General features: G+C 43.8%; 1 protein-coding gene across 1 annotated transcript in view; it reads left to right on the plus strand.

Moving 5' to 3' along the window:
- Positions 1-16,955, plus strand: part of TMEM178B (transmembrane protein 178B) — a 679,849-nt gene that overhangs the window by 403,559 nt on the left and 259,335 nt on the right. The window lies entirely within an intron of this gene.

Here is a 16,955-nt window from a genome sequence, read left to right on the forward strand (position 1 = left end):
CTGTTTATCGAGGAAGAAAAGTGTTATTACATTGACCCATTGACAGGACAACGGGTGAGCAGTGAAGAGGATTGTACCCTCGGGGCAGTCCTAGAAGTGGATCAAAGAGGGCCATTTGTTGAGGCAGAAGTGGCAGGGTGTCCCACTACATTCTTAGTGGACACTGGGGCTACTCGTTCGACTCTGAGATCAGCGGTGGTTCCAGACTTGCCAATGTCAGGGGAAACAATTCAGGTGGTAGGAGTCGCAAATAAAAGAATGACCAGTCCTTTGACAGAACCAGTATCTGTGAAAATAGGAAATCATATGAACGAACATCAGTTTGTGGTTTGTGACTCAAGTCCGGTATGTCTGTTAGGAAGGGATTTGTTGTGCAAATTGAACTGCACCATATACTGCACCCCGCAAGGAGTGGAGGTACAGACTACCGACGAAGATGCTACTTTTAAGGTGGCCAATTCAAATTCAAATTCAAATTCAAATTCAAAAATTCAAATTCAATTCAAAATCTTGTGTAGAACTATATCCTACTCTGACAATAGAAGATCTTCCCCAAGATTTAAGAGATGCAGTGGCGTCAGAGGTATGGGATTTCACAGGAGAAGAAATAGGATTGATTAAAGGGGTAGAACCGGTAAAAATATTGGTAAAACCAAATGTTGAGTTTCCAAGAACGCCTCAATACAAATTGTCCCAGGAAACGATTGCGGGAATAAAACCTGTGATCGAGTCAATGATACAGCAGGGAATACTGAAAGAAATCGTGGGTAGTCCTTGTAACTCCCCGATTATGGGTTTGCAGAAACCTAGCGGGAAGTTTAGGATAGTTCAGGATTTACGAAAAATTAACAACATAGTCGTTTCATGTTGTCCCGTGGTACCGAATCCATCAGTGATATTGTTTCAAATACCATGTCAAGCAGAATGGTTCACAGTGATAGATCTTTGTCAGGCTTTCTTTTCAATCCCATTGGATGAAGAGAGCAGGTATCTTTTTGCTTTTAAAATGGAAGATCGCGTTTTAACATGGTGTCGAATCCCACAAGGATTCACAGATAGCCCATCCATCTTCAATCAGTTGCTGAAAAAGAATCTTGAGAATCTAGTACTGCCACAGAATTCGGTTCTGGTACAGTACATAGATGACCTACTTGTTGCGTCAGAAACAGAGGAAGCTTGTAAAGCAGATTCAATTGCCTTACTGAATCATTTAGCTGAAAATGGACATAAGGTATCTCCGAGCAAGTTGCAGTATTGTCTGACAGAAGTACAGTATCTAGGGCACAGGTTAGAAAAAGGGAAACGTAAGGTGTCCCCAGAGAGGATTGAGGCGATAATGAAAATGAATGCGCCTACAACTCAGAGAGAGGTTAGAATGTTCCTAGGAATGGTGGGTTACTGCCGACAGTGGATAGTTAACTTTTCACTGAAAGCAAAGCCCTTACAGAAACTGACGCACAAGGAGGTGAGTGATCCGGTACCATGGGATGAAGAATGTCTGGTGGCGTTTTTACAGCTGAGAGACGATTTGTGTCGTGCCCCAGCTTTGGGAATGCCCGATTACGAGAAGTCATTTTCACTGTATTGCTGTGAGAGAGAGGGATGTGCTTTGTCAGTCTTGGCACAGACCCACGGTAATGCCCGTAGACCAGTTGCATATTTTTCGGCTACATTAGATCCAGTAGCCGCAGCGTTGCCCGGATGTCTCAAATCCGTTGCTGCAACGGGTGTCAGCATTGAAAGGAGCGAGAGTATTGTGATGGGACATCCAGTAGTGGTGTATGTACCACATTCAGTTGAATTGTTAATGACCAGGACGAAGACGCAGCATCTGACCAATAGCAGGCTCACGCGTTACGAGCAAGTTATACTTGCCGCAGAGAACGTGACTCTCAGGAGATGCTCTGTCTTGAATCCTGCTACTTTGATGCCATTACCTACTGTAATAGAAGGCGAAGGATGTGAAGACCACGATTGCCTTGATGTGACTGAACTATGCACGAAACCCAGACCAGATATTGTGGATGAGCCATTGTCAGACCCCGATGAAATTTACTTTGTTGATGGCTCATGTTTAAGAGACGATACTGGTCGGTTGAGAGCAGCTTATGCTGTTTGTACCATTACTGGAGTTGTGGAAGCCGCTTGCCTGGAAGGAGTACATTCCGCACAGGTAGCAGAGATTATTGCCCTAACTCGTGCCTGCATAGCAGGAAATGGAAAGAGAGTCACCATCTACACGGACAGCCAATATGGTTTCGGTGTGGTTCATGATTTCGGGCAGTTGTGGTCTCAGAGGGGTTACATGACCTCCTCTGGTTCGCCCATTTGAAATGGAGAATTTGTGCGATTGCTGATAGAAGCATTACAAGGTCCTGTTGACATCGCAGTAGTGAAGTGTGTAGCTCATACTAAGAATACAGATTTTGTGTCACAAGGTAATAGATATGCTGATGAAGTCGCACGCTATTGTGCGGAACAAAGTTATTCTTTCTCAAAGGTGGAAATAGAAGGTGCAGAAGAAAAGACTGAATTAAGTATGATGTTAGAAACTGTAGACACTTGGGAGGATTTAAGAATAATGCAGGAGAACGCACCTGAAACAGAGAAAAAGGCATGGGAAATAGCAGGTTGTGTGCGAAGTGAAATGGATTTTTGGGTTTCAGCAGATGGGAGAGCTGTGTTACCTGAAGAATTAGCTAATCCCATGGCGAGAGAAATACATGGTCCAGTACATCTAGGAAGGGATGCTATGATGAGAGTTTTTAGGCAGACTTGGTATTGCCCGAAATTCAGAATAGCAGCAGAATCAGTATGTAAGCGATGTGTTACTTGCCAACAGCTGAACGTAGGCAAACGAACACCAGTCACACTGAGTCACATTGGGAGGTCGGGGGGGCCTTTCAATAGAATGCAACTAGATTTCATCGAAATGCCAAGAGTCAATCGCCTTCGGTATGTGTTGGTGATTGTATGCGTATTTTCCAGATGGGTTGAAGCGTACCCTACACGTAGGTGCGATACACTCACAGTGGCTAAATTGTTGCTCAGGGAGTTGATACCGCGCTTCGGGGTGCCTGCCTCTTTGGAATCTGACAGAGGAAAACATTTTAACAGCGAAATAGTGAAGATGTTGTGCTCCACACTGAATATCGATCAAAAGCTGCATTGTAGTTATCGACCAGAAGCTTCAGGAATTGTGGAACAAGTGAATGGCACTTTGAAGAATAGATTGGCTAAAGTAGTGGCATCCACATCTTTGAGTTGGCCAGATGCTCTTCCTTTAGTGCTCATGAGCATGCGCAGCACACCTGATAGGAGGACAGGTCTCTCTCCCCACGAGATCCTGATGGGGAGGGCCATGAGACTTCCTACAGTTCCAACTACTGCTCTATTGAATATTACAGATGATCTGATCTTGGATTATTGTAAAGGACTGTCTGACGCCATCCATTCTGTGTCCCTTCAGGTGCATGCAGTTGAAGTTCCAGCAGCGAGGAACCTGTGTCATGACCTGAACCCAGGGGACTGGGTCTTAGTTAAAAAACACGTCCGGAAGAACTGCCTAGATGTTCGCTGGCGTGGGCCCTTTCAGGTAATCCTGATAACGAACACCGCGGTGAAGTGCGGGGGGCTGCCAAATTGGATCCATGCTTCCCATACTCGCAGAGTTCCAGCACCTCTAGAAGGAACAGCTCCCATCCCAGACGAAAGCCCGGAAGTGGAAGAAGAGTCGCAAGAAGGGATAGAGGCGGCTGAGGGGGTGTCAGAAGAAGTTGGGAACGCAACGGATTCAGAAGAAGAGCAAAGGCAGGACGGCAGTGAGACAGAAGACGCAACTGAAGGAGAGAGCAGAAGTGAATACGACTCAGACTCAGATCCGTATCGGAGCGACCAAGAATCAAGTGAGAGGACAAGGAATAGGAGAATAAGGCTTGGAGCTGCCACTTGGCCAACAAGGAGAAGAAGGCTAAGTTTGAGGTCGGCCCAGGAAGAAACGCTTACTCCTATATCCGAAGACTCAGATCCAGAAGAAGATATCCAGGATCAAGCCGAGGAGGGTCTTAGAAGATCAAGGAGGGTGCGAGTGCCTAGTAGAAGATACTCTACTCCCGACTGGACCTACCTCGTTGCAGATGTCTGGGAGACACAGAACAGGGAGGATCAGGGAAGTGGAACTGATCAGAACTGACCCGATCATCACAGTGCAAATAAGGTTTCTACTACCAGGAGCGGAGACCGAGAGGTTGCTGACACTCAACATCGTTCATCCTGCTCTCCTGAGTGGAATAAGAAAATTGATTTTAGAGACAGTTGAGTTTCCAGTTTGCTGTTCACGATATCCAATATTGGAGGGAACTCTTCTTCGTTTGGAAATGCTTGAGCGAGTAGTAGAAATGCTAGGAGCGCTTATTGTTGTGGATTAATACCATATTGTGAATGTCTTCAAAGGGGCGCAGAACTGGAAAGGTGAAGAAAGTGATCTTGATTAGAACGGACCCCTTTGTAATTGTGGATGTAGAACTGATAGTACCAGGAGTGGAAATTGAAAAAACGCTAACTCTCAATTTTGTCCGTCCACTTGTCTTGAGCGAAATAAGGAGAATAATCCTAGAAAAAGTTGACTTTCCATGGTGTGGCACGAACTGCCCAGAACCTGAGGGAATGATACTTCGGATGGACATTTATGAAGACGTAGTATCACTCCTTGAGTCATACATAACTTCAGACGAAAATAAGACTTTTGAAAAGAAATTGTAAATTCGTTGCAAGATAACCTAGCGCCGAGTGGAAGAAGAAAAAAAAATGGTAGGGGTTTCCTTTTAGCGGATGGAGAAGGGCTAGAGTTGTCTATTTTTACTGGACTTTGAACTGTTTTGCGGAAACAAATTGTCAAGCTTCCAAGTGTTCAAAGAAAGACATTGCAAGAGAGAAAGACTTTGTTTGAAAAGAAGAGGAAGTGAATGCTGGAAGAAAGTCAAAAACTACACTGTTTGAGAACATGGAGGCTGGCAACCCGAACCGCAGGGAAAAATGTATAGTTGTTACACTTTTAGGAGTAGTGGTTTCTCTTATAATTTTAGTGGTAACTGTTTCATTCCTAGTGGGACACGAGGGGGATGAAACCGCAGTCAAGGAGGATACGGGAGTGTCAACACCGAAAACTACCATTATTAAAGAGAAGGGAAACATCAATGAGAAAGACAAAGCATTGTTAGATGCAGAAATAAAAAGGCTTCACACCGACGAGTCACAGGGAAATTACAAGTCAAATGCTTATGCTAAATTGCTTTATGAATATGTTGATGCCATGGAAGTAAAGGATTGTTACGTTTGTATGCAATTACCAGCTTCAGTGGAGGAGGGTATCAGATACCATCATCTTCCGTTGACATATGGAATAACGTGCAGTTTATTGTTGAGCATGTTTTATGGACGAGAAGGATTCGAGTATTATTTCTCGAATTTCGACTCGACATTGCCAGAGGTTCCGAATTTCAAGCATTTGAACAAATGGGACTACTACAAAAGCGAAGACAGATTACACAAATGGTTTATTCCATGGAAAACGTTAGATACTTCACATGCTCGAAGAAACAATCTGACTTGTCAAATATCAGAGGTTGAGAAAAAGTTTATAGCACAGGTAGATACTAGATACAGGAGGCAGAAGATTTTGAAAGCATCAGGACAATGGGAAACAGATTGGACCAAGGAGGAGAGGGCACACCAAAGAAAGGGTAGTATTGGTCCAATTGCTTTGGATAAGGATAAACGGGGAAAACTGTGCATTCACAGGAGTTACTCATATTATGAAAACTTTTATGTAGGTCAAGTCCATTGTGAACATGCCTTTCAATTGGAGTATTACTCTAAGAACTTTTTGAAAGGGATGCAAGCAATACCAAATGTATATTTTGTATGTGGAAGAAGTGCCTATGTGAAGTTACCAGATAATTGGTACGGATCATGCTATCTGGCTGTTTGTTGTCTTCCCTAAAATATATCATGTTGAGAATTTAGACACGCCTAAGAAGGAAATATCAACTAGATGGAAGCGAGGGCTGGGTGCAGCAGAAGTAGTTGGAGATGTACTCGGTGCTGCATTCCCTTTCTTAGGATTGATAATGAATGACATCAAAATTAGGAGGTTAGCTACAGTCGTAGATAGGCTATCTGCTAGTACTGCAAGATCATTGATGCTGATAGAAGGTGAGATGCAATCGATTAGGGCAATGGTTCTTCAGAACCGACTTGCTTTAGATGTTCTGTTGGCAAAAGAGGGAGGAGTCTGTAAGGCCTTGAAGGTCCAGGAATGCTGTACTTACATTCCAGACAATTCAAAACCCCTAGAGAAGTATATACAAAATATCACTGCCATACACTACGAAATTGAGGACCTAGCAAAGGTAAATGTGTGGGAAAAAGTAGGTCATGGAATGGGTAAAGTTGGAAGTTGGTTTGCCAACTTAGGAAAGGGTATCGTTTGGTACATACTGAAACCCCTCATCATAATAGTGATTTGTGTAATCACTTTGTGGGGATTGGTGCGTTTGTATCAATGTTATAGAGCAAATAGGTTACAGAGAGCTATGAAGAAACAGGAAGAAGAGTTGACAGCGATGCAGGACAATCAATATAAGAGTCTGAAAGCATTAGAGAGTATGAAAAGAAGTGGCACAGCCATGACTTCACTTTAAAAGGTTCTACATTTTTAGTGTCTTGGTGATGATGACCCCTGAAGGTCATCAAAGGGGGGACTGAGAGAGCACAAGTTTGAAAAAATGTATAAGTACGCCATATTTACAAGCACGTAGTTAGTTTAAACATGTTTTGCACACGAGTGTTTTATATCCAGGAGTGAAATATACAGAGTGGTTTATATTCAGTAGTGAAATGTATAGAATGTTAAGTAGAGTAACTATAATTATAACGGTGTGAGATTAATGTAGAAATGTTGGAATATATGTGAAAACCTCATGTTCTCATGTTAAAAGAATCATGTCCGAATTAAATGTAACTTTGAAAATCCAGTATTATGTGTAGGCCTTAGGGCAATTCACAGCAAACCTGAACGTGCTGCTAAAATAATGTGAGATAAGGTTGACATGGTTCTTCCAAATGTACTATTGAACTTAGGGTTAAAAGTATATGCTTTATAGATGTGTTATTTTAGAAACGTATGCTAGTTAAGAATGTTTGCTGTTTAAATCAAGTTAACGTTTTAAGAGTGCAGGGACCTGCTGCATGTAAATCAAGTAGGCCAGAGGAGATAATGTCATGTCGTGTAAATCGTCATGTGCTCGTTAGAGAAGAGGTCGCGAGGTGTCCAGCACCGAGCTTTGAGAGTGTTTTATGACTAAAGATATGGTGGAGTCTGGAATTTGAGGCCCACTGCAGGACGAGCTGTATGCAGGTGCGAGGGTCCTAATCAGCTCGAATGAAAGGGACTTTGTTCAGTGGCGCCTTGCGCAGGCCTGTAGGAGTTTCCAGGAATTTCAGGGGGTATCAGCGCACTGGAAGAAGAAGCCTGGGAACCAAGGTCAACTATAACGAGGTTCTTCAAGAGTACCATCATGGAGTTTGCCGCGCAAAGATGTACCACGTGAGGGGCGTCCCAAGGGGCGTTTCTATTGGAAATGTGATTTGGTATTAGGGAAAGCGACCCGGGAGGAGAGCAGAGCAGATGATTTTGGGAGCCTAAGGAAGCGGATGGGTAGGCAGATAGGCTGATCAGGAGAGACCCATTATCAGAGAAGAGACAAAGAGAAGTGCGTGATCTTCTTAGGAAGTCACCACGGCTGACACCTAGAGGGTTAAGATCTTGCTAAGTAGGGATGTCATTTAAAATAGTGTAGGGACAGACTAACCTTAATTTTCTTTTCTGTAATGACTTTGAGATTGCAACTTATATCTATTTTGACAACCCTTATGGTTTTTGAGCTTGTACTTATTATTTTGTTCTTCAGACTTAGATTATTCAAGAAGTTCATGTTTATAGTGATTCCAATTTACCTTTTGAATCTCATTTTGAGAAGTTTGTATCTTCAGTTATCTTTGACTTTATATTAAATCTTTAAAACTTAAATTTGGTCAGTGGTCATTTAGAGTGGTGTAAGTTCTTAAATTGATTGACTTATTGCGAGATTACCTTTTACTCAAAGACAGGTACCAACGATTCAGTCGACATAGTTTGGGATTTGGTAAGATAATTAGTAACCAGTAATCCCGCGTTAGCAGGTTCATTTTCAGATATTCGTGGGTGGTAGTTCCAAATGCAAATTCACTCAAGTCCTAAGGCACAACAACGTATTTGTTATTTATATTATTTAATATGGCTCATTATTGACCTGGATACATACAGATGACAAGAACTTTAATAGTGCAAGTATGTTTGGATATATTATCTGCAGTTTTGCAAGTCTGTAGGACTCACCCGTTCTTCATACATAGGATTCTGTGAAAGAGAAGCGTAAGTCTCAATGTTTTCTACAGGTTATATAGTATTTCATAGCGCTGGTGAGGCCATGATGTACTCTGAAATGCAGATGGTTCAGGGCGCGCACTTTTGCAGCGTGGTGCTGATGGCAGTGTCATTTTAACGATTTTGGGGGCTAGGGCAAGAAATATTTGGGGGGCTCCTGTTAGGAACAGCTTTGAATTTAACTACCAATTTTCTGCTACTTCGAGTCACATGATGCCAAACAATATTATATGTTAAGGGTTGAGATATAGAAATATAAGTAAGATAAACAGCAAGTTTACTTTCCAAAGGCCCCTTTGAAAGTGGGGGCTCTGGGCGATTGCCCACTTTGCCCATGTCTTAAAAAACATTTCTGTTGTTAGGGTGTTGGATGTAGTGTGGCCTACAAGGAAGATGTAGGGTTGGCTGAGCCGTATGTGAATCGAAGACGTACTCCAATCATGGGGCAGTGAATTTGTATCTGAGTACCCGACTGCCACAATAAACAGAGTAGTGCACAAGGAAGTAGTTTGCATAATACAACTTACACTACTCGAGTGTAGAGCAGTAGGGTAAACGCAGTAGTGATAGAGAAGCACCCCACAGGAAGGCATGCATCACCAACACCAGAGTATGGCTCTACTAATGCAATTGGTTCATGAAGAGTGGAGGGAAAAAGAATTTCTGGAATGATGGGAAAGGCCTCAATGATTGAAATACATACAGAATTCTAGCTGATTTTTTGTAGCCTGATGTTTAAACTAGATACTGCAAAAAATGCAAGGTCGCCACCTTATACTGAGTCCGTGCCCATACGGCAAGAATAGATTCACATTTTTCGACCCAGTACAATTAAGTGCTCAATGACATCAAATGGTGTACAACAAAAATTTGGTGGATGAATGCTTGAATTAATCATTTCCTTTGGCATTGTTCTGGCTAGCATTCCATTCCATCATATTTCGCTCATTGTACCATTAGTGATAGTGGCCAACCATATGAAAATCAGTCTTCAGTAGCCCCAAAACAGATAGTCCATCCCGCTATGCCACACCTCCTTTGTGGGAGGAAAACAAAACCCCTCAGACATGTTAATGCCTTACTGGGCCTGATCGGTATGGTGGACGTTGAATGGATAGAACCCGCAATGATGTGACTATGGGACCTTAGGCCATAAAAGCAGCAGCAAAAGTGAAAGAAAGCCAATGGTATGACTAAATGAGCACAAAAAGTGGAGGGAGGGGGCATTGAGATAGGGATGCAGGGGAGGAGAGAAAGCTGCAGATGGACGCATCTGTGGGGGGGGACAGCGTAGGCCGCTCTGTTTCCCCTCTGGCGGCTCAGACCTGTATCACCCTCCCCCTACACCTCAGAGCAGCTGTGTCGCTCCAACAGTTCAGGAAGGACCTCAAGACCTGGTGTTCAACCAATAGGAACGGGCAGCGGAACCTCTCAGCAGGACCCCACAGCGCCTCGAGACCCTCGCGGGTGAAGCAGCTGCGCTATACAAATCCTGATGGATTGATGGAGAGAGGGAGATGCGAGAGAAGGAGAAGGAAGCGAGGTATCAAGTCAAGTGGAGGGTCGGAAAGAACAGATGGTGAAAACAAGTCGGCAGATGGCGAGAAGGGATATCGGAAGTGGGGAGGCGTGAGCGGAAAGAGTGGGCGGAGAGTAGAAGAGAGGGGTGGAAGAAATATAGGAGACACATAAAAGGGGGGTGGATAGAGTTGATGAAGAAGAGGATGGAGAAATATGGATGAAGGGTAGATGGGAAAAACAAGGAGGCAGAAGAGGCGAGTGAGAAACCAAGTAGGGGAAGAGGTAGAGAAGGGACAATGGGAGAAGGCAGGATAGAGAGGGGTAGTAGAAAAAGACAGCTGGTGATGGAGGGACAACGAGCAAGGAGAGCCCCCTCGCGAGGCTTTGGCTGCAGCGGCAATATTTCTTTTATCAGGGGTGGCATACATGGCACCCCCTTCCAAAAACAACCCTCACAGTCCCTCCCTACTACCACCACCCTCACACGCCACCTTAGCAGGTGGAAACAGTATGCATTAAAACCACATGGAATTAAGAATTCTGTGTTGTTTTAACTCGAAAAATGAGTCCCATGCAATAATGTCCTATTCCCTGGGGTGCTACTCGTAATTGCACGGTACTGGTACGGATTTACTGCACAGTAACGGTACAATCGCTTTCCATTTTACTCTTACTCCAGCACCATGCAACTTGCAATCAGGCCCTTTTGTTGCGAACTTAACACTGACCTGCTTTTTCACTGCTTCTTCTATCAACCAAGTAAAGTATTTGCTCTTTCAACAGGGGCGGCCCGTGCAGGTAAGAGTGGTGAGGCAGGGTGGGGGGTGGACTTGACGGACAACGATGAGGGAAAATTAAATATCTATTTAAAAAGGAAAATTAAATATCCATTTAAATTTCCCTCGTCGTCTGTCGAGCCCCACCCACCTGTCGCTGCTGTCTTTCAATCCTTTGTGTACTTTCTTTAACTTAAATAAACATTACCACCCCAAAGTGTCCATGCAACCTAAGAGTCTCTTCAATTCACTGCTTCTGAGAGTTGTTTGCCATTCGCTGTTCGTCTTATTGTGACTTGCATCAGGAAAGTATGCGGTGTTGGCACGATTCCACTGGGTGATCTGCCCCTTCTTCACCTATGGAAATGAGACGAGGGAGAACGTGAAAAACTCAAGAAAACTCTTCAGGGAGATCGCCCCCGAACCACATGCCACTCTGAAGGATGGGCGGCAGAGAGAGTGCTGGGAATTCATTAAACCATAATGAATTCAGTAGAGGGCAAACAAAAAAGTATTTCAAACTTGAGACTAGGACAACAACTTGGAGAGAATTTACCACATTCCCTGTGCCTTACAGCACTTCTGCTGGTAGAGACGGTCATTAATGTTCAATAAAAGCACTAACCCCCAGATGCATCAAGCATCCATTTTGCGATTCCTTATTAGCGAAAAATAAGGATTCGCTAACAAGGAATAGCCAAATGCTATGCATGAAAAATCGCTAGAAAAATTGCGATTTCTTAATATTCCTTAATTGCGACTCGCAAATTGCGAGTCGCAATTAAGGAATACCTCCCCATTCAACCCTATGGGCCTAGAGGCCCATAGGAATGAATGGGAAGACATTCTCAATTTGCGATTAGCAATTAGCGAATTGCAAATTGAGAATGCAATTTCAAGGGTGCAGGGGTGTCCAAAGGACACCCTGTTGCACCCCTGAAATTAATCTGTGCACATATGTTGCGCACGGGCATGCGTGTGCGCAACATGAAACTTTGAAAAATGCACAAAAGTGCATTTTTCAAAGTTTTTGCAAATTACCATGAAGTTCAACTTCGTGGTAATTTGCTCCCCCTATTAGCAAAATCGCTAATTATTTTACTTTGTTGCATTGCATTTAAGGAATCTCAATCTGGGATTCTTTAAATGCAGTCGCAATTTAAGGAATCTCAATTTAGAGATTCCTTAAATTGCAATTTTTGCATTTGGGATGATGCATCCCAAATGCAAAAATACAGGTCTCAAAGGGGAGAATCTGCCCCTTTGCGACCAGATTTTTCTTTCATGCATCTGGGCCTAAGCCATCCGTGCATTTGCTGTATTCACTCCATACCCCTCTATCCCCTTTTCTTCATTCCATCAAGCACTCACTATCTTTTGTCCGCCTACAATATTTGTCTGAACATGCTGTACCAGCTTTTGACGTGTGGTAAAAGTGAAGAAAAAAACTGCTGCACCCTGTGGTTTGCTTGTAACCCAGATTCCTGTGATGTTCACACAAAATAGTTACTCCTGTAAAATAAAATAAAAATGATAAAGCAAAGCATTTCATCATAGGAATGTTTAAACGCTCAATGATTTAAAAAAAAAAAGACCTTTTGAGAATTAAAGTGGAGGTTTTTTGAGGTTATAGAAGAGATGCCGTTTTGAGGGCAATGCCTATCAGACTGCACATCTGTCTGGTTGCAAAGACAGATTGGGGACATTCTGAGAGCTTCCTTGGGAATGCATTGCATCCATTGCTTACCATTGGATCTGTGGCTAGTAACTCGCTTTTGCTTGCTTTCTACCTGCCGCTTTATTTGTTTTAGTCTGTCCAGCATGTCTTTTTCGCTGCTGTGAAACATAGCCTGTTCACCCCTTCTCTGACCGGCACCTTGTATTCTTCCACGAGTGCTCAATTTCTGGGAACTCTTTTATTTCTTTTGAATGCAGCAGTCTAGGAGAGTACATATGTTTCTAGTTGTCTCACTCGTATGCTAGTTCACAGCAGTACACATTCTTTGTAAAGGTTTTCCTGCCTCCTATCTTTCTGCTTGGACTGATTCAACGTCTCTCTGCCACCCAGGCCATACGCCCTAGGACAGTGGGGGTGCTGCAACGAAAACCATGCTGGGGTGCAGAAGTAAATTAGCAATTAACAGGCCTTTACATTTTCTGTTTATATTCTCACATTTGTTGCGCATTCAAATGAAAGAGGTCAGATGTTAGGCTCTTTCTTCCCAGGAAGCTTGATGTTTACTGTTCTTTCTCTGACTGCAAATTGATAAGATTTAAGTGACAACCTTGCTAGGTACTGACATTTTTTTCTAGGACACAACAAAATGTTAATGCCTGTAAATGAACTGTACAAATATTTCATAAAATGTCTGAATTAGTATGGAATACATGAATCACATTTTTTGAAATTCTGAAGTGTGATTGAAACAAATATATGAATACGATCAAAAGAAATCCATACCTCAGGTGATGCGATTTCCACACACTAATGTTTTGTGCGCTGTATTGTGTTGTCAGTAAAACTGTATGTCTCTGCAAAGGTAATGGTCATTAATGTTTTGTCTTTGATGGCAGCGCCCCACCACACCATGCATACTCCACTCTATGACACTCCACTCTTTGATACTCCACTCTATGTCCCTCCACTTTACGACACTCTTTGCAATTCCATTCTATGCCACTGCACTCTATGCAACTTTACTGCACTCCACTTTACTCTACTCTATGACGCTCTACTCCACTCCACTCTACTCCACGCCATTCCACTTTATGATACTCCACTCTACACCATTCCACTCTATGATCCTCTACTCCTCTTTGCCACTCCAGTTTACAATAGACTACTCCACTGTACTCCACTGCACTCTAGTGACAATCTACTACACTCTACAACACTGAAAGCCACTACTCTCTAGGCTACTCCACTCGACACCACTCTGTGCCAGTCCACTCTACGTCAATCTATGCCACTCCACTCTATTACACTCTTCTCCACTCTGTGCCACTACTCTCAATGCCACTCCACTCTACGTGACTCCACTCTATGCCACTCCACTCTGACCCTCTACTCCACTCTACATTATGCTATTCCACTTAATGTTACTCTATCCCACGCGACTCCACTCTAGGCCAATCCACTCTAGGATACTCTACTCCACTTTACGCCATTCTATGCGACTCCACTTTACTCCATTCCACTCTATGCCACTCCACCCCTATGCAGCTGGTCATCTCTATGACACAACGCCATTCCACTCTACACCTCTCCACTGTATGACACTCTGCTCCACTCTGTGCTACTACTGTCTATGCCACTCTACTCCACTTCACACTATGTGACTCCACTCTACACCACTCCACTCTGGCATTCTACTCCACTCCACTCTACATTATGCTACTCCACTCTACGCTACTCTATCCCATGCCACTCCACTCTAATCAAATCCACTCTAGGATATTCAACTCCACTTCTATGCTACTCAACTTTACCCCATTCCACTCTATGCCACTCCACTCCTATGCCGCTCGATTCCACTCTACACCACTCCACTCTATGACCCTGTACTACACTTCACTCTATGCCACTCTACGATGCCCTACTCCACTCTACGCCACTCCACTCTATGCCAATACACTCAAAGCCACTTTACTCTATGACACTACTCCACTCTACGCCACTCCACCCTACAACATTCCACTCCACTCTGAGCCACTCTACTCCACTCTACAATAGTCCACTCTGCTCCACTCCTCAACATTCCACTCTGCTCCACTCCACTAAACTCTCTTTTACTCCATTAACTTTTTGCCATGCTGAAAAGCAGCCATGCTGATGTACAACACGGCTAAAACACATTGGCAAAGCCAATAGCTCTTGCGCAAGTGAGACTAATTGGCTTTGCCAAAGCTTGCTCATTTTTGTAGTTTTCATGTTGTAGTTGTGGTAAATTGAACAATGGATGCATGTAAATTATGGAAAACAGTGCTTAATCTGAGCCAGTGGATTTGGTGCTCAGCACCAGCAGTTCATTCTCAATATTAGCACTAATAACAGTCCACCACCTAGTGGCGCTGTCTGTCTAATATTCAGAAGAGAACAACAAACATGTTTAATAATTCAAAATACAATGTATAATTGTTGCCACCCACACCACTGTTATAGCTCTTGGTGGCCTAGAATAGTCTAAATTATTACACTGGTATGAGTGCAATAGTTAGTAGTTATGTTGATACTGTCACTGGCAGAATGGCAGGGGCAATAGGTGGTGCAATCTGCAGTGGCCTCCTGAGAAAGGCACTTATAATAATTTTTTTTTGCAAGTTAAGCACTGGAACAACATAAACTGAGAAACCATATTGGAGGAAATTAAATAATTGAAAAACAATTTTAAAAATGCAATTTTTTAACGCCGGAATCAACAGAACCCTCCTACACAAGCTCCAAACCATCCAGAACACCGCAGTCAGACTAGTCCTCGGAACCCCACGGCATGAACACATGACCCAACACCTACGAGACCTCCATTTGTTCCTTTTGGAAAAGAGAGTAACCTTCAAGCTACTCACCCACGCTTACAATTCCCTCCACATCATCAGACCCAAATAACTCAACAAGAGGGTCTCCTTCCACGTACCCAAAAGGAACCTCCGCTCTGCCGACCACGTCCTGGCAGAAAACCCATGCATTCACAAAAACAGAGCAGGCAGAAGAGCCTTCTCCTACGTCGCAGCCAAGGCCTGCAACGAGCTCCTGGTCAACATCAGACGCTCCCCTACCCTGGACATCTTCAGACCTGGCTCTTCGACTGAACCGGAGCAAACAACCCCCCCCCCTACCCTCCCCCAACCCCCAGCGCCTTGAGAGCCTCACGGGTGAGTAGCGTGCTTTATAAAACCCTTATTGATTGAGTGAATGATATCCCCAACTCATGCTGCAGCCTGCCTAATTTAATCAATAATGGTTCTAGTCCCAGCATGAACAGCAGGGCGACCGTGAGCTCCCTGGTCTGGTACCGCACTCCACATTTCGGGCAGCAGATATTATACCACCCAGTCTCACTCTAGCCGTAAGCTGTGTGTTGAGGATCTGTACCAAATGTAGAAAGATCGGACAAAAACCAATACGGCATAATATCTCACGCAAATTATCGCATCTCATTGTCCCAAATGCTTTTTCAATGTTTAGTGCCACTAGAGCACAATTGACACCCATATATTTGGTGGAATGAAGCACATGGGCGAGTCTACGAATATTGTGCAATGTACTTCTCCCCGGAATGAAACACACTAGTCCTTATGTACTGGCATGCCTATCACAAGGGGAAGTCTATTAGCCAATACTGTAGCTAATATTTAGTGTTAGTATTTATGATGATGAGAGGCGACCCCATGCGTGTTGGATCCTTTGTATACCTCATATCGTCCCCAACTTATTGTAAAGCGCTCTGATATCCCTCGGGATCTTGTTCGCGCTATATAACTTTATAAATTAAATAAATAAATAAATACAAATAACTAAAAATAAAAAGAATCACTTTAAAGGAAATCGCTCTCGGAGTGCAGAAAACTCCACTTTGCAATGTGCTGCGGATTTTTTTCCCAGCTCACAATCGCGAACGTTAAGTTCGCTAGCGCAAACGGTAAGTTCGCGATCACGAACGGTAGGTTCGCAAGCGCAAGCTGCCGCTCGGGTAGAATTTCTACCCGAGCGGCACTCCGCCACTCGCAGAACTTCGCTGAGTTTTTGTAACTTTGCGGAGTTCCGCGTAGCAAAACTCCGCGGACTACGCCCAGGCATGCTTTACAGGGTGCAGTACCATATCTAGGCAAAATAGTTCCTATGGGACCTCTTTTGGCCACATATGGTACTGCACCCTGCAACGTGGTTGGGTAAAAAAACAATGACATTTATAATGCCATTACCCCCAGGTCCCTCCGTCCTCGACACCTTCATACTAAACAAGTGGAGATGACCATCTCCCGACAGAAAAAAACAAGAGGAATGCTGGGACACTATTACTGCCCCTCCCCCCGGGAGTACATAAGCAGCACTTACCCAGCAGACCTCCTGTTCTTTTTTTCTGTCTGTCGACAGAGTTGATGGTGTGCTGGTGCTGCTCCTGCTGGGCTTGAGTGGCGGTGCTTCTATTCTCCCCTCGCCCTGCTGCCTGGCT

The sequence above is a fragment of the Lissotriton helveticus genome, chromosome 1_1 (genome assembly GCF_964261635.1).
Source record: "Lissotriton helveticus chromosome 1_1, aLisHel1.1, whole genome shotgun sequence".
Lineage (NCBI taxonomy): Eukaryota > Metazoa > Chordata > Amphibia > Caudata > Salamandridae > Lissotriton > Lissotriton helveticus.